The sequence below is a fragment of the Macrobrachium rosenbergii genome, chromosome 8 (genome assembly GCF_040412425.1).
Source record: "Macrobrachium rosenbergii isolate ZJJX-2024 chromosome 8, ASM4041242v1, whole genome shotgun sequence".
In the NCBI taxonomy this organism is placed as follows: domain Eukaryota; kingdom Metazoa; phylum Arthropoda; class Malacostraca; order Decapoda; family Palaemonidae; genus Macrobrachium; species Macrobrachium rosenbergii.
Window position 1 is genome coordinate 29,711,426 of NC_089748.1, and position 22,500 is coordinate 29,733,925.

The 22,500-nt window shown below is 34.3% G+C and overlaps 1 long non-coding RNA gene across 1 annotated transcript in view; it reads left to right on the forward strand.

Annotated features, from left to right (window-relative positions):
* LOC136840645 (uncharacterized) overlaps window positions 1-22,500 on the forward strand; it is a 229,781-nt gene that overhangs the window by 206,915 nt on the left and 366 nt on the right. The window lies entirely within an intron of this gene.

Consider the following 22,500-nt stretch of genomic DNA (forward strand, 5'->3'; position numbering starts at 1 on the left):
TAAAAGTTCTTAGATCAAAAGATTTTCCCAACCAAGGACGTAGCTCTTGTGGCGTTGAGCAGATTTATTCTTCAAAAACGTTCTTATACAACATACATGTGCGCTGTACTTTGAACTGACAGTACTCAAACGGGCGCTCAGCAGAAGTAAAATGAACAGATCTGTGCAAAATAGTAAAATTGTAGAATAAATAATAAACAGTATATTAAATACTACAACAAGGTCGATAACTTTTTATTACATAAATTGTGCCCATTATTTTACAACATAATTTTCCTCCACAAATGCCAGTCATTATTAAAACTTTATAGATGAATTTATTTGCAAATTCTATGTACAGTAGAACATATAACACATAAGGTTTAGAGAATAGCGAACACAATATTACATATTCCACCCATTGGCAGGGAGCACAACATTAAAAAACGGCGAGTCAAGCGATTGCAATAAAAGGGTTGGTTGCCCAGTGGTAGGAGATATAGTACGCAATATCGATTTAACTCTCCTTGTTGTTGGAGGAATAACACCTACCATCAACTGACAATACACCGGCGAATTGCTTTTGCCCTCCGGAGAAATTCCTCGTTTACACACGATAAAGATTTGAAGAATGCACATTTAGTTATGCATTTTTATCAGACGGCCTTACAATACTTTGACAGGACCGGCCAAACCTAATTCACACGCGAAAAGACAGCCCTGAAATTTTCATGGTACGTCAACGCTTAGGGTACGGATTTTAATGTTTTTTTTTTTGGTTCGGTGGTGGCAAATTTTACCTTTAGCACGAAACCGTTTCATTTATTGTTTATTTCGAGTCAGTGGTACATTCGTGAAGTTTTTTTTTTTTATTTAACATTGACCCAAGACATTGAAAACTACTTGTACGTGGTTATCATGAGAGATATTTCTTCTGCCATGAAATGGCCTTTTTGATTAGCATATACATTTCTCAAGGATATGTTCAAGTTAATATAATTGCTCTAATTCGTACAAATGTAATGACTTATTTCTTCCTTTATCGCTGATGGTTGACATATTGTCTTATTTCTAGCAATATTTACACATAAAATAACCAGGAGTTTACAAGATTAGATCAGAATAGAAATGTGGTCAGGTCGGCAACGTGACCTCTTTGTTAGTACGGGACGCGGGTTCGTTTCCGGCTACTGGACATCATAATTGCTTATTCCTGGCACTTGGGTCCAAGGCTCTGTAGTGACGAGCGTATCCAAAAACCGCGAAGAGTTCGAGAAGTGAAGATGGCATTGTGGCTTTTACAATTACATACCTATCTGGTAAAAAGTGACCAGTAGATTCTACATATGTATAGATATTTTTTTAAATTATACTGTTATACGAAATATGTAAAATACCGTATGTGACGTCCCAGCCTCTGAAAGAGAAGAAAATATGTAGGATCTTACAGTCACCTTTCTGACGATGCTTTGTATTCCATAGGTGTCGTTTATTGCTTTGACACAAGTTCAGTATATTCTTATAGTCAGAGAAATGAATAACTCGCATATGCATCCACCTTGTTTTTTTTTTATATTTTTGTGAAAATGAAACAAGAAAATCTTTCAAAATGCTTATTTATATGTAAATTTCTTTTTTGCCTAAGACATTCAGGCACTAAAAATTAAATACTTCTGCGTTTGCAGTTCAATTAATTAATTAGACTACACAAGAATTTTTGCTTTTATAGTTAGGTCCAAAATTTATTTTACTATATGAAATGTTCCATTCCATTGTCCTATTTCAGGTTTATAGTTACAGCTCCTGTAACTTGGCCGTTCATGCGTATGAATAGAATCTGTGTCGATATTCCGAAGCGGATTTACTTCGGCTGTTCCATAGCATTCTGATGCACGATCTGGGGATCACGTACCAAATGCTCGTCGGCTGGAACATTGTTGCTATATATAGCTCATCTTACCATTTTTGTATTTACATTTTGAGGCATAATGACACATTGCATTCCAAAAGTATGAACGTTACTGACAATGTAATTTAACATTTAACGTGGAATTTATCTCCTGATGCCTATGAAATTTTATTCCACATAGACATCCCGATAAACAAACACTTACGTATTCTGTTATTATTATCACCTCAGGCGCCGCGGGACACAAAGGGCTCCCCCAAAATTTCTTTACCCTTGTCTTTCCTGTGCTTTGTCTTCTATAAATCTTCACTCATCTACACTATCCCTTCTCTTTGTTCTTACATACAAAACCAATATTTTGGAATAATATTGCTCTTAATTTTAAGGAAAAGCACAAATGTGCACAGGATTTGTAAAAGTTGAGAGGCTCTAGATTAATAGTTTCGCTGCGATGTGAAATCTTGAAAAATTATCATTTACCCATCATAATGTAATACCTCAAATATCGGGGAAATGACTGTGATATAAATAATTATGAAGTGTTTGTCAAGGTCGTTATTATCTCTGGTTATTTTAAATCTCTAAAAAAAGTATTAGGCTACTTTTATTGTATGGTGGCCTATGTATTGTATCCATTCTTTTCTCATTTTTTTCTGTATGCCCAAACATTTTAATGTTTAGAACAGTATATCGTACAATTATCAACTGCGGAATCCTGCCGAGGTCAAAGTTATGCCGGGCATAACACTCCTAACTTTGAACAAAAATTCTTGCGTAACATATATATATATATATATATATATATATATATATATATATATATATATATATATATATATATATATATAATATATATATATATATATATATATATATATATATATATATATATATATATATATATATATATATATATATATCGAAATTAGAGGCCCCCCTCTACAGCATAAACTAAAATTGATATGGACAAAAACAAAAGTAATTCAGAACAGGTATTTATTTAAGTTTCTCTCTGAGTATTTAATATTTTTTGTGGCCTCCATCTGCCTGTACCACAGCCTGCATTATTGAGGGGTATGATTTCAGCAAATCGCAAAAAAGCTGAGACTCAAACTCCATTTCCCTGAGCAATTCGGTCATCTCTCTTCACAGGTCGTTGAGGCTTGGTATACCATCATAGTTCACTGTGCATGTTTCAACACGATCCTTTAAGATACTACCAATGTTTTCACACACATTAAGATCAGGGGAGCTACCTGGAAATTCACTTGACGAGAAGAAATCGATACCACTGTTTCGAAGCAGCTCCTGTGTCTGAAGAGCCTTTAAACATGGTGCCTTATCATGCAAAAATGTGGCTTCTTCAACAGATAACACATTTTCAGGATTTTTGAGGAAAGGAAATACATCACCAGTAAGCTCAGTTTCTGTGAAGTGTTCGCCATTCCATGACTGTCCTTTTCTTTGATGATCCACATTAAACGTTTGGCTGTGAAACAGAGAAAAATTCCCAAACATTCAGGAAATTTCACAACTTGGCGATAGCGCACATCATCGCTGATATCATCCAACTTTGCAGCCCCAATGATGTCATTTGTATGATTTGGCTTCCTGACTGTGTGAATGAAGAATTCATGTGATGCAGCAACATGGAGAAAGTCAGCTTCATCTCAATCTTTAAGAAGTGAACCACAAAACCATGCACAGTCTTCTCTCTGTTGCTGAGTAATGTTGGGCTTACTGATAACATGAAATGGCTTGATACCCGATTTTTTCAACTTATGATATACAGCACTGTAACTTCTCTTCTTTCCCCTTTTTGTTTCTAGTTCAAGCGCCAATTTATGTAAAGACTTTCTTGGTCTACCCACTGCCTCAGCTATGATGTCTTTTGTCTCCTGAGAAAGGACTTCAGGCCTTCCAAGATTCTCACTCTTTTCATGATGACAGTCATATGGATTTTAGTTCCAGTTTCTTTTGACAAAGGATTCATCTCTTTTAATGTATTTAGCTATCCAGGAACGTGAAATGAAGGATGCGCCAGCATCCCTGGCCTCCTGAAGGTTATAAGCCTGATTCGGTCAATCCATCTGATTTCCTCTAACTCCGTCACTCAGTCTGAAAATACAAGAAATGTAAAATGAAAAATAGCTTAATAGAAACTTGAAATAATGTACTTGGAGATAGGCTATAGCAGAAAACTTCATAACTTTCCATTTGTTCTGTGGAGGGGGGGCTCTAATTTCGAAACACCTGGTATATGTATATATATATATATATATATATATATATATATATATATATATATATATATATATATATATATATATATATTTATATATATATATATATATATATATATATATATATATATATATATATATATATATATATATATATATATATATATATATACATGTACATACATGCATATATATATATATATATATATATATATATATATATATATATATATATATATATATATATATATATATATATATATATATATGTGTGTGTGTGTGTGTGTGTGTGTGTGTGTGTGTGTGTGTGTTTTGTGTGTGTGTATTTGTGCGTGATAGTTCGCAGTCTTATAATTGTATAATCAAACCTGATAAATGTAGTTGAAGTTGAGGCTGAAGGTATTTTTTGGCGTTCGACCTGTGTTTCGTACTCTTATTTGGAAAGAAACGTTTCTGATGATATTCGAACAGGAATGAATGGAGTTCGTTGGTTAGATTTAATTTTTTCATGTTCACTTTCTTCATATTATTAAATTGTTTTAAAATAGCCTGCTGTTTTTTTCATATAGGACTGTCAAAATCGATTAATACATTTGTATTTTAATATAAAATCTTTTCTTTCACTGCCAGTTCTGCCAAACTTCACAGTCATTAGCTTTTAGTGCATTTACAACGAAAGCAATAGTAATATGATGGGCTTGCCAGTTATATTCAATCAGTCGGGAACCAAACAATACTACACCCCCTTCCTCTCTCTCTCTCTCTCTCTCTCTCTCTCTCTCTCTCTCTCTCTCTCTGACACACACACATACACACACGCACACATACATAATCCCACACATACACACACACACTAAGTTTATATTAATTCAGATACAGTTTATTCTAACTGAATCTGTGAGATTAATGGAAATATTTACATGCTTACCAGACATTTCGTATGCTTCTGTGGACATACTGGTTTTCAGTACAAAACCGCCTGAAATCTTTTGTTTTTCGGATCTTCTGTAGCTGTGTGAAGCGAATCGATTAGGGAGTTCTATCTCGTTTTACTGGCAAGGTATTGTAAATGTTGCTTACATAACGCCTTGGAAGAACGACGAAAGGTCGCATCTTTGTATTTTCTTTGCATCTTTTACATATTCATGCTCCCTGTATTCATGCTCGCTTTACATATTCATGCTCCCTTTCTATATGCATCGCATTTCATCCCTTAGAAAAGATAGATGCGTATATATGTACTTGTGCTTAGCTGTACTTTGCTCACTCGGAGATAATAGTTTATCGCGTAACATATTTTATTTTTTCGTGCTAGATTTTAAGGGTATCATTATTATTATTAAGTGAAATTCTTAACAGGACGATAATGTTTAACATTTACGACTCATAACATTTTTATTTCAGTACCGTTCCGATTTTTCGAGTCATGCTCTATTTGTTTAAAAAAGTTTTACAATTATATGTGATTAATACATTTTATTTCATTTTATATCTACTGTGGACAGCAAGCCTGAAGATAATATGTAAGTGATTCAGCAATAGTTCTTTACTTCTTTCTAAGTAAATCCATTGCCTTTACATAAATAGTATGGCAGTTTGTTTACATAAACGCTACATATACATTTTCATGAAAATAACAACATAAAAGAAACAAGTTTTAGCAATATCTGAAGGTGATTTCAAACAACTTTTATTGGATTCCCTTTCTGTGGAATAGTTTCGTAATCACTTATATCAGTTCCCTTGACTGTATGTTAGTAGTCGCTAATTTTCCGATATAATCGTCAATCGTTTTACATCATTAAATAGCTCCATAAACTAGTTTGTTGTTTTTTTAATATGTAAACTTGGGTACTCTCGTTGGTCTAGCGTGCATGTGCATCGTCATTTCATGGGTTTGTTTCTTTCTGAGGCCTTTTTTGTGCATGTGCAATTTTTTTTTTATTTAATCCGATTATCTTCCAACTTTCCACATTTTGTTCTTTTTGTAAATCTCACGTGATTTTCTTGTGAAATAGACTTATTAAATAAATGGGGCAGGGAAAACTTTTCCACTTATAACGTTCTTATCTTTTTATCCATTCCTAACATTGAGTGGCGAGACATACATGCAACTCTAAAAATCATCCTTTTTTCATAAGATGATATCTTTTTCATTCCATTTGCATAGGTAACATAATTATAATCATGATTATGATACAAAACATGCATGCAAACAATGTCGTCAATATGGGAAAAAGTAATAGAATATAAAAAGACAGCCAGATTACTTAATGAATTTTTTCTTTTTTCCTGCGGTAACAACCACGCCTCCCCCCCAAATATAACCCACACACATACAATATTTTCAACTGTAAACGTACTTGCTCTGCATCCACGAATTCTGTTTTTGGTTGTGTCCTGGAAACCAGTCAGTTTTCCATTCGTTGACGTTGTTCTCGTAATATGAAATGAATTAACGAAACAGCGGTTCTTCAGAAAATCAGAATGACGCCGGAGATTATCCATTAGAATGGAGACGATGAGGTTGTGGTGCAGTGAAGGCCATAAGAGGAATTGCCGTCTGTCAGGGTCTAATGGGATAAGGAATTAAGGATCTCCTCCACCGGGCGCATCTTAAAGAAGGATACAGCCAGTTTCACACTCACTGAAAAGGGGATAAAAATGACAGGGCGGGACTGAGACGAAATAACGGCGAGATGAAATCACTGGGATCCGCGTCTCATGCAAACGCTCCTTGGCAAACGTCATTCTCTGCCTATGATGCTTCTGAGAATATATAATCTTATATTAGCGAAGGAAAAGTGGCGCACCAATTAAAAGGCCATCCTCAAGGACTTCTTTTTTTTCTGGAGGATAACAGGGGTATATTTGTGAGGTGATATCTAGAAAGTAATGATTATGGAGAGCCACTTTCTCTCCCTCCCCCGGCAACGCTCTCTTTCTCTCTCTCTCTTTTTCGTGCTTGATGAAATTGTTTCACGTTAGTTTTAAATGCTTTTCCGTATATCTGTTTACTCTTCATTTTCAAATGTTTAAAGTTTGCTATACAGATAAAAATCCCGTGGTAGTCTCCAGTTTCGTAATCTTTCGTCATGAATCGGTGATCGCGAGTTAATGCCAGATCCATCATTCGTGTAGTTATTGGGTAACAAATTCTGACAGCAGTATAAAGGAAACACCAGTCTATGCAGCATTCTTCAGTCTCTTCTATAATGTATCCCCGATCATGTCAGTAAGTTGTTTTGGTACCATCATGTTGAAAGAAACTTTTCTTATTTATGCATAAACGTGCACGCGTTCTATGGAATTACAAACTCCTAAGGTGACAACTTATTTGTTGGAAAACACGGAGGACATCAGGCAGATATATAACTCCAAAGGTTATACATTATAAATTTACTAAAAGCGAAATTATATATAAACTTTTTTCACTTATCCTGAAATACATTTCTTTTAAATAATAGTGTTCTGCTAGCTTTTTATAACTCGATATGTATTAATATTCTTATTATCACTAGTCGCAAGCAAAATCAGTTGTGGAAGTCTTTGGAATTCTACTTCTCTAACGGCACTGACGGGACCCCAAAACGTGGTTTATTTATAAAAATAAAGATTAGGAAAAGCACCCGAGAGAGTTGGAGTAAGGAAAAGTTAGGGGAGGGGATGAGGGCTAAGGAATATTTCATTACAACTTCTTCGTTTAACGTGCTTTTTCCCATTTTTTATATGGGGGTAAGCACGATGCCTTCTTTTGAAGGACTTTGATTTGGCGTTGGGTATTACAACAGATGCTGGTAATTAAGTCAACTTTACCTTGAAAACATTATTAAGAAATATAGTGACTATTAGTGTAAGAGACAATGGTGGCAATGTACATAGAAGGTCAATCTCAGAACATGTAAAAATAAAAATTTGTATTACTCCATTTTGTAGCCATACCAAACACCCAGCGTTCCATTGGTGAGGGACTTCCTTTGCTGAGTAAAAGAGTAGATCGGATTTTATGGGCACCTTTACCGTGAGGAGATAACCAGGAAAGAATTCTTTTATAGCTCTCAGCATTTGAAATGGTCGATTCTGATATACATAAACTGGAACTAGTCATTGCCAAAATCAGTCTACATATCGTACACATGTATAAATAACTCATCACAAGAGGGAGTTATATACAACTCCCTCTTGTAATGAGTTATTTTCCTTATATGTAATGTATTTTAAGTAACATGTTAACATTGAATTAGTCAAGGAATTTCTTTCCTAAACCATTTTTCCCCTAAAAGCATCAACACTGTGACAAAGCTTAATTTGTGTACTCTAAATTAACTAAAAATACAAGGTTTGACATGGTGTTTGAAACAGTAGTTTGCAATAACGGCGAACGACGGCAACATTAATTTCTGTATTGTCATTATACTTATTTTTAGTTTAAATTAGTTATCTGATTTTAACTTAAAGTGAAGACCAGTAACTGCAAAAATGCTTGGAATTACAATGTGAGTGTATGTTTATTACCTTATATGGCGAGTATTTATATAGTTGAACAAAGTTGAATGCCTGTCTTCTAAGGAATAAGGCTGAAAGCACATTGGGTTATAATTACATAGAACAGTAGAATTCTGTAATTGAATAGAGGCCTGTTTATTATTAAGGAGCTTGACAATAGTTACTGTTAGAAGACTAGCATAGAGTTTCTGTGCTCCCACAATGGAAATTTCACTGACTATTATTTGACAAAATATTCAGTAGTATAAAAATCAGTTTTAAGATTGCAAGAAACATTTTGAAGTGGTGAATAAAGAGGTTTCAAAAGAACATTTTAATTATGCTAATATTCTATCCGTGTATAGATCCATGAGATGATTTTACACTTGGATGATGTGAGGAAATTATTTTAAACAATATTATCTACACATTCCATAAATCATTGATTTCATAACAGCTGCTGCATCAGCCTTGATGGCTGATGCTCAATATTTACTCGGTAAATAGTGGGTCTTGACTAACTCATTATGTAGACATGAAATATATATAGATATTACGCTGTGCTGCTTTACATAAGCCTTGATTACTCTACATCAAGGTAAATCATTCCTAATTATTCTGTTTTACAGGCATCAGGGAGAAGCTTTGATGCCTATAGGAATGGACGGTGTTTATTAACAGAGAGAGAGAGAGAGAGAGAGAGAGAGAGAGAGAGACTAGGTACTTACGAAGATGGTTGATAGGACAGTGTCCCGCAACAAGCGATATAGATGGTCTTCATTACTGGCCTTTAATTTTTACATACTGGCTTTATTTATAAAAAAAAAAATAAAAGAAGGGTGTTAAAAAGCTTTTTAAAAAAGATATCATGAAATGCCTCTTGGTTTCTTGTAATCGGTTTCTTGAAATTTATTAATGTTAGGAGTTTTATAAAGACCTGGCCATTTTGAAAGTGCTGGTAGATCATAAAATTCATCTTGTTGCTTCTTTAATCGGGTCGTTTCATAAGATGTAAAATCAGATTCTTGCAGTCTTCGTCAGATTTCTGGTACAAAGAAAACTTTAAGCATAAGAAAGATATATTCAATGCAAGCTCACTGACACAGTCTTCGTCGCTTGTGAAGACAGAGATTGGATGATAATGAATATTATGTTTTAAAAAGTTAATTTATTCTTTCCTTCCAAAGCTTTTTATGAAAAGGAGTAGGATTTGACAGATTTTTCCTCTTTAATCCTTATGTCACACCCTATATTTCTCTCCCCCAAATTCTACCTCCTCAATTGTCACATCTTATTCGGTTCCCAAAAGAAAATATTAGTCTTTATCGCACGCCACCGCCTATCATAATCGATTAAAAAACATTAAACTTTTTTCAACCGCCTCCAGCGCCAAGTTTCCGCCCATTTCATCCTCATACAAAAGAACTTCGAACGTGATAAGACAAAGTCCTGTGATGAGGTAATTTAATACGTTTTATTTCTCAAATGATTTACCACATATTTATGTATCCGGCCAATTTCCTTAAAATTGACAATTTTTACTTGTGTCACTTATCTGTCTAGTTGTGTCCGTGCTGAATACAAGCCAAGACCTGTATACGTATGTTCAGTTCCACCAGACTAAACAGAATGCTTGAAATGAACAGCAGCTACATCTCTGAATCTTCCGTCGTGAAACTTTAGAGCTTGCTGATGTCATTTTCTTGGAAGACGGAATTGAAATAATGGATATCCACCGGGAAATTGGGCAGAGTGACACCAGACTTGCAACTGAATATTGCACCGAGATCGATTGTAAGGGTTATCGTCCATCGCAAAAGAAAAATAAACTCTATAAATAAAATATCTAAAATAATAATAATAATAATAATAATAATAATAATAATAATAATAATAATAATAATAATAATAATAATAATAATAAATCTGTTTCATTGGAAGTCAATGAATTTGTGTGTTTGTGTATGACGTACGGAAATTATCATACTTCCTTGACAAAAAATTCAACTTTCAACTCATATCACAGTAGAAAGCTACGTATCATGGAGCATACTTCCATCCTTGCTTCATTCCTTCCATGTATTCTCGAATTTCTCTAACTTTTTCCTCTTAGTGTAAATGTGGGGTTTCCTCCGAGTTTCACCTTAAGGTCGTTGCACTTCATCTCGTTTATTTTCTCGGTCTCTTCATTTCGCTGTCCATCCACTTTAAATTCCTCTGTTCACTTTCTGAAGCACCGAATGGCTGAAAGTGCCCAGTGCTTGACTTCATAGCCTAGATTACACTTTGTATGTATCTTCTACGAAATGAACTTCAGATGTTCGTGCTTGGCTTTATAGCTTAATTTCACAAATTATTTGGTTATATTATCAGAATGGCAAGAGTATAAACTAACCAGATTATAAAAATTTTTTTAGGTAAACGGAAGCTACGGAAAAATAGATTGCATCAAGCATCGAATAATATGTGACGTGAATTTCGAATATACATGATTCGAAATTTACATGAAATCTGAATTATGGAATCCGTTTTTGGCCCCTGACGTCGTGTTGACAAGTGCAGCGGTATTCAGCACTGAACGAATATGTTTATTGGACGTGTACTGCAGAATGTAAACACGAGCGTTCGGTACTGACTCGTGCTCTCCATCACGGTAATTGGAAAGAAATGATCAATCAGTCGTGATTATTTTACTTTTTGTTTTGTTTCATACAGGATGCTGAAGTTGGAGGTCGTCGTGTTGAACGAAACAGGATCAGCGTCAGTAACGATTTATGAATGATTTTAATTTTTTTTTTTTTTTTGGTTATACGAATGACTTGATTACTCTCTAGCGTTGCTTATAATTCCTGTTAATATTTTTATACAATTAATTATGAACTGTCTCTCTTTATTTTTCACTTTTGATATACTGGAATTTTTTTATTCTTTGTCTGAACACTAATATTGTCACTCTTGCACATTTTATCAACAGCCGTAAGAAAAACATATTTTCATCTGCTGTGCATATTTTTCAAAATGAAGATGAATTTGTTCCATTCCATAGGCAGATGCCTCTAATAAAAAGCAATTGGTGGCCCTTCATGTCGAAAATAATTGCAAAGGAATAAACAAAATTTGTAGATCACATAATTAGGATGACCAAGTACATCAGGATTAAGAACTCTAGTTTTCATGACACTTGTTTTTGTTTATTTTGGGGGGGGGGTGTGGGAGAGGGGAAAGGAATCAGGGCTAGCCAAACAAAATCCAGGCAATGCCAGTGTATTCAGAAATAAGAACTTCCCTTCCTACACAACATCGGAAGTACCTCATGAGCAATCAACAGGATATAGAACTATAAGCTCTTACAAGATAATTTTCACAAGGTGGTTTGTCACTTCAGTTCGTAAATGAATTCTTAAAAACTCGGTATGAGTGCCTACAGTTAATATCAAGGTTCAAAGTGACATAATATTTTCCTTATCAATCCGACGTTTCTAAACAACGCAACTGAAAGGCATCTTTGCTTTTTGACAGAATATCCGTTATCAATACTAGGACAAATGAATTCTGAGTTTGAAACAAAACATATGCTACTCTTACAGTGTTTGGGATAACTTTCTAATGGTCTTTTTCTTTCTACGTAACATGCTTTAGTTCAGTTGTAAATGTTGTATGTTCACTTAGTAGACCAAATAGTCGTTAGGATTTATTTTCAAAAGCTAAATTTTCATTTCAGGCATTCATCTTTTCACAAATACTAGGTCGGTAATCACAAGAAAAGTTTTCTAAAATTACCGGTGTGAAATTATCCGCGAAAATTTGTCTTTCATATCCAGCAAAATAACGCTTATAAACTCCGTACAGAATTACTGTCTAAAATTCTCTTGTTTTGTGCCACAGACTACGAATGTATAACCAACGGTACCACCATTATGCTTCAAAAGTCTTGTTATCTCTTTGACCTACATTAAGCTCTTACAAGCGCCTTATAAAAATCCGCTTATTCAATTACAGTTCAATGAATTTACTTTTTTGTCTTTTTTAATTGCGAAAGTATAATAATGCTTAAAATGCTCGTGACCGAAGGTGAAGGAACAGGACAAAACCCAGGAATAAGAGAACGTGGTAATACTGAGTGTTAACTATGCGTGAGCTATATTACAATGTGAATCCTGACAAAATTATTTTGTTCGCAAAAATAGTAAACTATAATTAAATGTCTGCGGTGCAAAAAGTTCATATTTCATATGTTATTTGTTGCTTGAATTATAGATTATGATAGGTGTGTTATACATTTCCTTAAAGAAAGCTGCCGGCGTTGTTGTGACCTTTCTGTAAATTCAGATATCTTAGCTTCACGTAATTAATGACAGGGGACTTGAATAATATATTTCAGTAGGAGATAGACAAAGATTTGTCCTTGAATGTGAGGTTTCAAAATGATGATGTGTTGTTCGGTACACGAGAAAGGGCTTGTTGCCATTTAAGAAACGAGAATTTGGGGGAAAAGGTGTTAGTTATTTAGTATTTGTTCCTAGTCTGTGATTATGAAAAGATTGTTCTTAACAAACAGGGGATCTCGACAGAGGTACCTCTTTCATTTGCAGGTGAGATAGTATACAGCTAATTGCCTTAAATAGCGAAATTATTCCTCATGATTTGAAATGCTTCCTCGACAGCAAACCAAACCAAAAATCTAAAATAGTAAAGTTTTGGAAACACTAACGTAAGGAAGGATTTCCGAGCATGTAAGTCAAATGAAAGGTGAAATAACAGGAACGCTTTGCTAAAAGCCATACCACCAAGAAATGCAACTTCCACACCATAAATGAAGACTGAGCATGAACAGAGTGAGCGAAATTCTCTTTAGTTTATAATGGGAAAGAGTTTCTTTAGCGGCAATCGTTCAATCTCTAATGCTGAATACAAAAATCTTTAATGCTGCATACAAAGATCTTTAATGCTGCATACAAAAATCTTTAATGCTGTATACAAAAATCTTTAATGCTGTATACAAAAATTTTTAATGCTGCATACAAAACTCTTCCTTTAATGCTGTATACAAAAATCTTCCTTTAATGCTGGATACAAAAATCTTTAATTCTACATATAAAAACTTTGTTACCTGAATGGGCTCAGTCATAGAAACTTTCCATTAACTTTCTTCATATTTCGACAAATTACTTCTAGAGGTTTAGCGTCAACTCTCTGACACACACACACACACACACAGACGAAAATAATACCTTCGTTGTCGGTGGTAAAACACTTTTACTTTGCAGATTTACAATTCCTTTGACGCTTCAACTTAAGTAAGAGTGTCTGTGTGAAAAACGTGTGTTGTGTAAGTGAAACAAGCCGAGAAACAATTCTGGAGCAGCAGGAGGTAAATTAAACTTAAGTCACTGACATTACAGAAGAATTTTTATCAGTCACATAAAATAGAAAATTGATTTACTGGAAGGGTTATTTCTCACGAGTCTCAAAATATACTTCGGACACAAAATCTTTAAAAGGAACATTTGTCTGGTGATTATTAAAAAAAATCTGCACCTGGCAAAACCTTTAGTTTTTTCTATGAAAGACAAAACTGAACTTTGAGAAATTATTTAATAGAAAAGGCTAATAGTTATAATGGTACGGAAAAAGCTGTTGTAAATATAATATAATGATATTCCTTGGAAACACTATATAAATATTTCCAAACAATTTGAAAACATTAGTAACATAAGAAAACTTAGATTCTAAAATAAAAAACGCTCGTACATCCAAATCTGTGTTAGCCATAAAACATTCCACTAAGTATTCATATCGCCGTGATCAAACTTTAGAATAAGGATTGAGATAGAATTCGGAAGAAATGGGAAACGGAAGTAGGGACTAGATTGGGGTGTGTGGTGGTAGGGGGGACGGAAGGCTAACCCCCCCAGAGAGGAATATGATTAGGCCTGATTAAGTCTTTTGTCCCTTAATTTTCTAACGTTTTCATTCTCCTGACCACATACATTCATTACGCACACGCACACACAAACAGACACAAACACACCCACACACACACACACACACACACATATATAATATATACATATATACAATACACAAATACACACATTTCTATTATTAACAGAAAAAGAGAAGAACGCTGCATCGATCAATAATGGTTTTGACAGTACACGAGAGAACTGTTCATACAAGGTTGTTGGTATTGATAGGCAATTAAGAGTACAGAGTTCGTTAGGTTCCGGTAAGCTTATTGATGAAGTGTTCATCTTTAAGAAAGGATACTAAATTATATAGTCCATTTTATCTGATGCAGACACCTGAAGCTGCTTCACTTAAAAACACATGAAAAGGGCCATAATAACCAGGTAATAATTGTCCTAAATGTAATTTAGGAAAATATATTGGATCCACCAGGCGGCTTCTCAGGGTGAGGGCCGATTCCCACAGGGGATATGTTATAGAACCGGGTGGCGATTAACTAATCCAGAATCTTCTAATATACGCAGCCATACCATTAAATGCAAAACAGAAATCAGCTATGAAGATTTTAAGATTATTGGTTATACAAACAACCCTCAAGAACTACTTATTCTCGAAACACTAAATATTAAACAACGAGTTCCTTCGCTGAACTGTCAAACAACCGCTGTACCCTTGTATTCGTCTTAACTCTGCCTTTTTCTGAAAATTTTTTTTTTGTGCTTTATACTTAGTGTGTCCTCGGCCTCTGGAGTGGTGGGTTACCTTCCAGTGTTTCTTATGTGCGTCTGTATTTAAGTATGTTGCCTGGTTTTTACTATTTTGTGTATAAGTGTGTCTGTGTTTGAGTGTGTCGTCTGTTCTTAATAATTTTATCTTTTTGTGTTCTGTTTTTATTAGTTTTCTTAGCCTGCTTTCTACGTTTTTTAAAGTATAGTCTTGTATGTAGCTCTTTTAATTAATTTATGTTATTATAGTGTATTTTATTGTCGTAGACCTCCTGATGATGTGATTACGAATCATGAAACGCCGGAATAAATGGTTACTGTGTCATATATATATATATATATATATATATATATATATATATATATATATATATATATATATATATATATATATATATTATATATATATATATATATATATATATATTATATATATATATATATATATATATATATATATATATATATATATATATATATATATATATATATATATATAAACAGTATACGAATGGAGTAAGGAATACAGACAGGCGGTATTTATACCAAGAAATCCAGGAGTTACCCGTTATGTCACTCCAGTTGATAGCTTCTTAATCTCCTAATCGCTGGTTGGAGGAAGGTTTTATCTATAATATCTGAGTCCCGATGATCCTTTTGATAGATTCATCGTATTTCTCTTTTAATCAGGGCTGATTCAACCATCTGGCTTTTGAACCGACAATTGCTGCTATAAATTATGCGAAATGCACTTCAGTTTATCCTGTGGTTATGGTTATTTATAAGGTTAAAAATGGCTCAGCTTTGTTGGCTATACCATACTGACCTTTTATGTTGTATTAATAATCTGCGGGAGTGATTTACCAGTAAAACCGATATACGATTTGTCAACAGTCGAGGCAAGGGATTTCGTATACCCTGTGTCTTTAGGGACTGGCTTTTGTTGGACGTTAATCAGATTTGACTAATGTATTTAGGTAAGTAAAAGCAAAAGGGTTTAGAATTTCCAAGAGTCTGTGTCAATGTCTTAATCCTGTCCAGATGTGGGATTTTAATTTTATTGTTGGGTGTCTCTTTAGTCTTGTTTTGGTGGACGATAGAATACTGTGTTAGCTTTATGGATCGTTTTCTGAATTATATGGTCAGGGTATTTCAAAGATGACAAATGCCTACGGATTAGTTCAGATTCCTTCTAGAAAATCAGGAGCAAATCTGTAATGCTCTTAAGAATAAATTGCTGACTATGCCAATCTTGATACATCTGTCCCGATAACTAAAATAATGTGTGTATGTATACAGAAGACCAGCTTTTCACTTACATACATACACTATTTTAGTTATCATGACAGATTTACCAAGATCGGCGTAGCCAGCAATTTATTCTTAAGAGCCTTACGGATTTGCTCTCCGCACTTCCTAGAAAAGGAATTTGAACTAATCCGTAGGCAGCTGTCATCTTTGAAATACCCTGACCATATAATTGAGAAAGCGATCCATAAAGCTAACACAATATTCTATCGTCCCCGGCAAAACATGACTGGAGAGACACCCAACAATTACATTAAAATCCTACACCTGGACAGGATTAAGACGCTGACACAGACTCTTGGAAATTCTAACCCTTTTGCTTTTGCCTACCCAAATACCTCAGCCAAATCCCTGATTAACGTCCGACAAAAGCCAGTCCCCAAAGACACAGGGGTATATGAAATACCTTGCCTCTACAGTGGTACAGTAAATCACTCCCCAGATATTAATATACATAAAAGGTCAGTACGGTATGGCCAATAGAGCTCAGCTATTTTTAACCATATAGATAACCATAACCACAGGATAAACTGGAGTGCGTCTCGTATAAATTATAGCAGCAACTGTCGGTTCAAAAGCCAGATGGTTGAATCAGCCTTGATTAAACAGAGAAATACGATGAATCTATCAAAAGGATCATGGGACTCAGATATTATAGATAAAATCTTCCTCCAACCAGCGATTAAGAAGATTAAGAAGTTATCAACTGGAGTGACGTAACGGGTGACCTTCTGGATTTCTTGGTATAAATACCGCCTGTCTGTATTCCTACTTCATTCATATACTTGCCAGTAGAAGGAGACAGGTTTGCCTCTGAAATATAGCAATAACTTTCTACCTTATGGCATTTTTGTGGCTTTTTCAATTAGATATATATATATTATATATATATATATATATATATATATATATATATATATATATATATATATGTGTGTGTGTGTGTGTGTGTGTGTGTGTGTGTGTATATGTATAATATATATATATATATATATATATATATATATATATATATATATATATATATATATATATATATATATTCTTTTCATTCATCCGCATATTGAGACACTACTTTAGTCTCATGACGTATTCTCACGCTTTATAAATATTTTTTACTAATGCTAAACCATTTAGGTCGATCTTACTCATATCCGTATAATTGTCACTCACACCTTCCTACTTCTCTTTATATTAACATCATCTAAAATTTTTCGCGTCTCTTAGAAAACCGAAACCCAGCCGACTTTTTCGTCCTTTCATTTTTCCACACAGTGCACTTAAATAGGAAATTAAATAAAAAAGTAAAAGGATAAATAAATAATTAAGTTTAAAATGAGTTTCACAAAAGAAATATCATAAAGACATATAAATATATAATCATATCTGTAAGTATATAGGCTACATACTATATACATACGTACACACATACTTTATATGTAAATGATCTAAATTTTGTTGAGGATGCCCGCCTCGCTGACAAAGATATATAGCCGCTCTATATTGCAATCCTCACCAGCAAGGATAAAACGTCCATCTCCCGCGAGTCGCTCTTGTATGTCCATTCCTTAGTCTGCACAACACCGTTTCTTGTCTCCTTGGGATATAGGGATATGACCAAGAAGACACTGATGACATAATACTGCTCCTTTTGGTTTGTTTCAGTTCCTTCCCAAAGGGATTGCCAAAGGTTTTTCATTTTCTGACCTACAAAAGGATAAAATTCCCGGTATGGTGGTAGGCATCTCCTTGGTTCTGGGGAGGTGACTGCTGACTTAGCAAGTTGATCAGCTTGCTCGTTCCCAACCACCCCAGCATGGGAAGGCACCCAGGAAAAATTTACTTCTTTACCTTTTCTTTTCACTAAAAGCAGCCATTCCATTATCTGTAAAATCAGTAGGTTCAAAGGGTTGAAAGATTCAAAAGACGCAGAACATTTCTTGAGTCACAATATACTGTATAGTAACACTATATCCACTCTGATTTCAAATTTCCTTTACAACCTTTAAAATTGCATGCAGTTCTGCTGTAAAAATAGATGCAACACAGGATAACCTCCCGCTTCTTTCTACATCAGGGAAGGCCACTCCAAAGCCGGCGCCAGCATCCGACTTTGAGCCATCCGCGAAAACTACTACGGAGATATCGTGTTGGGAAGGTTCCAGAGGGGGCGTGGGTTTGGCGGCTAACCGAATACCTAGCCGGTAAAATCTCCATCCTTGGCATGTTAAATTGCCTGGTTATACATTTTACTCTAAAAGAATATGGTTGAGTTTGCTTGGGGTGATTTTCATAAAATTGCCTATGCCTTTCATTTCTCATACAAATGCTAGTTAAGGCCTTAGGAAGCTTCCGAAATCTGTACCAGCTCTGAGCCAGCGGACTGTGGTAATGAAGATCCTGAGGCATCTCACCAGCGCCTACAAGCATGCTCTCAGTGGGAGATGATTTAAATACCTGTAGACCATCCTGATCCTCCTGATGAATTGAATTAAGCATTTTAAGGCTATTAGGCTTTTTGCTGAGGTGTACACTTTACACCCATAAGTTAATTTTTGAAAAGGTCCAGGCTTTGTATAGTCTCAGCATCTGAGTTCGGTCAGCACCTCAGGAAGTGTGGAACAGAACTTTCTGGACATTCATCGCATTTAAGCATTTCGTCTTAATATATTTCAGATGCGGAATCTATGTCAGCTGGCTATCAAAAGTTAACCAAAGATACCTTGTTTCACCAAAACAGATCTTTTCAAGCATACCTTGAAGTAATAAATGAGGGATTCTTGAAAAGTATTTCGGCTGATAATTACCAGACAAAATGTAAGAGGAAACTGTTATGAATTCGTCTGCGTTTATCAAATTAGCCCAGTCATTTGAATGTAATGTAAAGATTTAAACCTGAAAAGCACATTAAGAGGTACAAAATGGGTGTCTATGTTTCTGAGAAAGACTTCCATTATTCGCACTGGTATCATAACTAAGGGGAAGATTGCTGCAAGATATAGGATGTGAAATAAACAAAGTATTACTACAGTATGGAGGGAAGGTACAATTTTACAGCGATTGATAACAAATAAAGATTGTTGCCTATCTTTACAGACAAACAGATAAAGTTTTGAGCTTTAAAAGTATTCATTTGTAGGTTATAACAAGATGCCAACATTTTATTTATTTTTTTATATGTAATATATCCGACAATAAATCGAAAAATTACCATCGATACATTTATAGATACATTCAGAGTAATGGCATCACCACAATCTTGCATTTGAATTAATTGCAGCTTAAGTATAAAATCTAAAAAAAAAAATACTTCACTCTCATTTTTTTTTCATGACACCACTGACATTTTCGTATGATTTTTCGCAATCATTTCCATCAGTCATCATCCTCATTCGTATTGCGTTTTGCTTCTCCATCCAACCTCGTTTAATGACCTATTCACTGCTTTCAATAGCAGAGAGACTTTCATGATCGCTTTTATGAATGCGCCGAAAATAAAGCAGTCTTTCGTTGCTCTTTCAGAGGAAATATATTTTCTTCTAACACTTGCAGTGCTAAGTCATAACGAGTAAATTATGTAACAATATATATATATATATATATATATATATATATATATATATATATATATATATATATACACATATATATGTGTATATATAACTAAATCACGCATAGTTTTTGGTCTTAATTTTATATAATTTATATATTGTAATCATACAGATAACAGACATGCTGAAAGTTGCAGTACATTTATGAAGAACATTCCTTGTCTAATATTTCTCTTTCCTCAACACACTGCAAGCTTAACACTTTTCCATTATAATATAGTAATGCGTGATGTTACTACATATATGATTTTTTTTATGTGTGGATACAAATAAAAAGTGATATAGTCTGTTAATCACAAATTATTGCTAATGGTTCGATGAGTATTTCATTCGTTGACATTATTTTAATACATGATATTATTCTTATTATGAAAGATAATTTGATTACGATATGTAACTGATTTTTTTTATTTAGTTACTTTGTTGCTTTTGCGGTTTGATATATAAAAAAAAACTTGCCCCAAGATAGTACGGTTCCTGTTTATGTTGCTCTAGCATTCCTTCCTCCACTAGGTCGTCCCTATTTCCAGTTTTCTTTTTGTCTCCCCTTTTTCATTTTCCTTTTTCCAATTTCCAGGATACAATCCACTTTTCCGTCTTTTCCTTCAATATATTTTGTCCTCATTCTCCTACACACCAACCTCCTTTGCCAGCCTTGCTATCAGCACATACTGTTATGTTACCCATTCTTCCATCTATTGCTCACTCTCTCCCCTTCTTCCTCCTCTCCCTCCTCTTATTCTTATGCCATTTCCTATCACAGACTATTTTTAATGTTAGTGATCCATGTTGTTGTTGCTGTAAGGTTGCTCTTGCAAGTATGCGCAGAGGCTGTATTTTTACGGCGTAGGCTACTGTTGTGAAATGAGAGAGAGAGAGAGAGAGAGAGAGAGAGAGAGAGAGAGAGAGAGAGAGAGTAAAACTGCCTTACTGTTATGAGTATTATCAACTCACCTTTTTTATGTGCAAAATTCAGCTTTGGGTGATGACACTGAAAAAAGTATACGAAAGTTTCGTTGTTATTAGGTTTTTTCATTAATGTATCATTCAGCGATATAATGTATGGCTTTCACAGCAAGTACAAACCTTCAACACAAATTTCATCAGTTAAATTATGGAAATAATTCGGTTCGTTCAAAAAAAGTTCCTAGAGTATAATTGTGGAGAGGCATTCCCCCAAAAAATAAATTGTAACGCATCATCTTTAAAAATTATTAGAAATATGTTACCTGAACATTAACACAAGCTCTTTGATCAAGTGAATTATCCACGAAGCCACGTGACGACTCACATTAAATAACTGAGTGAGGCGAATAAGAATACTCTAAAATTAATTACCCAGTCACAGCCGGCAGGTCAAGAACTGATTGGCGAACAATATTTTCGTTCTTGAATTTAGCTTTTTTTAATCTAAGCAGATAGCTTTACGAATAGAAATCTTCTAAAGTGTTTATTTACACATCTATCAGGTGGCAAAGTCTAGGAATCTTAGTGATATAAAAATCATCTCTGTTTCGTATAGTTATGTGCATTCATATTTTTCATTTATCTCCATTCTTGTGGGAGAATTAAAAAGTTTAATTAGCTGACTGAAAAAAAAAAACTACTTGGCAAGAATCATGTGACGTAGCTTTACGTGGAGGTGAAGCCCAGTATAAAGTTTAAGGCATTTTGCATTTATACGTGTATAAGATTTTTTTTTTTTAATATCCTCCTTGACATTTGAGAAACTAATTTAGCACATCTGCATAACATAAGTATTTCCCCCACTCGAGTGATTCGAGATCTCTCGAGGCTCCCAGTATGGTCCATAATGAAAAAAAGAACTTGTACTTTTACTGCAGTCAGTCGAAAGAATTATGTTATTGATTAGCAATATATTCTGAACCAGCACGTATGTAAATCATCGTGGCAGCTATCTTGGTATGGATTTAACTTAGGGGTAAGTTGTAAAGAATGAGTATTCGCCATTCACCCAGAAACATAAGTTAGCATTATGGATATTAACTTAAAGCCTCATTACGAAACATAAAATCACTTGAGTTTTAAGTAAAAAGAAATTTTTTTTGGTGTATACATATTTCTATAAGTGAAATAAAGATCAAGACGGTTTTATTAAGATATTAATATATTAATGTCACATTGTGCGTGAGGGAAGGGGATACAATGGGATGATGAAAACTTCACTAGAGTCATTCCAATATACTTAGCCTATACCGTAAGATCATGTTTACATCTTGAATAAATTTACCATGAGTTTGTAATAACAG